Raw genomic sequence first — 1,387 nt, 5'->3', positions numbered from 1 at the left:
ATTTATTTTGGTTTTTCTGAGAAGCGTGGGGCTGTCCCACCCCAAACGCTCTGCAGGAGCCAGGTCGGTGCAGGATGAGTCAGGCTGCTGCTATTTGCGTTGCATCAGGTCCCTGACGGTGCGGGTGTTGCATGGGCAGGGTGGGAGGAAAGATCCCTGCTCAATGGGGGAGCCTGTCCCTGTCCCCAGCACCCAAATCTTCCTGTCCCCAATCCCTACACCTGGATCTCCCTGTCCCCAGTCCCAATACCTGAATCTCCCAGTCCCACCACCCATATCTACCTGTCCAGGGTGGGTGCAGAGCCCCCAGCCAGGCACTGGGGATGGTTTCCGTGCACTCTCCAGGGCCCTGGGGACAGGGACAGCCCCGGGTCACGGTGGGACAGCCCCGGGTCACGGTGGCCGTTCCATACCGTTGTGGGGTCACTGCCCAGCAGCATCAGCCTCATTTGCCTGGTGCTGGCCATAAAACCAGGATGACACCGTTCCCATAACATCCTCAGTGCTGCGGGACAGCGAGGAGCTTTGTGCCCCTTCACCTGTGTGTTAGGGAGTGCCAGGCCCTTGTGGGGTCACTGCTGTGGGGCTGTGCCCACGGGGCTGGGGTGACACCTCTGTGGGCCTGTGCCCACCTCGGCAGGGAGGGAAGGTTTGCGGGGTGGGTTTATGGCCCGGGAGGGAAGCACCGTGGTGGTGCAGCCATCCCAGCTGCGCAGAGACACCAAGCAAACACCAGCAGTGCAAAGCAGCTGCCTGTATTGTACAGCAGCGGGGCCATGGTGTGGGGGGAGCACACAGCCCCTGCGGCAGCACCAGCACCCTCCACCCCTGCGCCGTGGGCGGGAGCCGGGGCTGATCCTGTGTGTGGGGATCCGTGCCCCTCTGCAGTCCTGGGGTGGGAGCACGGGGAAGTAAACGGGGCAGCACTTGGGTTGTGCAATCCATTGGTGTCTCCAGCTCGTGCACGGTGACCGGGTGCTGGCAGCGACCTTGCTCCTCGCTCCTGGAAGCTCCAATGCGTTGCAATGGCTCAGGAAGCGGCTCCTCGCTGGGCTGCACTGGACACAGCCTGCCCAGGGCATGGCCAGCCCCGGGGTGGCCCTGGGCACAGGGAGGCTGTGCTGTCCCCGAGCTGCTCTCAGCAGGTTCCTGTGTCTGAAGGTGCTGCTGACCGGGCTGGACAGGGCCGGACGGGGCAGAGCCCCCGGGCACCGATGGGGCAGAGCCCCCGGGCACCAGGGGATGCATGCGCGCACAGGGCCACGGGAGCGCGGTTGGGACTGTGCTGTCCTGGTGTGTCCTGCAGTCCCTGGGCAGGGAGGGACACGCAGCTCCTCTCACCAATGCTCTGCTTACACCTCACTTACATTTTCTGCCCGCTATGGAG

Source organism: Mesitornis unicolor, unplaced genomic scaffold, assembly GCF_000695765.1.
Source record: "Mesitornis unicolor isolate BGI_N332 unplaced genomic scaffold, ASM69576v1 scaffold32418, whole genome shotgun sequence".
NCBI lineage: Eukaryota > Metazoa > Chordata > Aves > Mesitornithiformes > Mesitornithidae > Mesitornis > Mesitornis unicolor.
Note: the sequence above shows the minus strand (reverse complement) of the source record.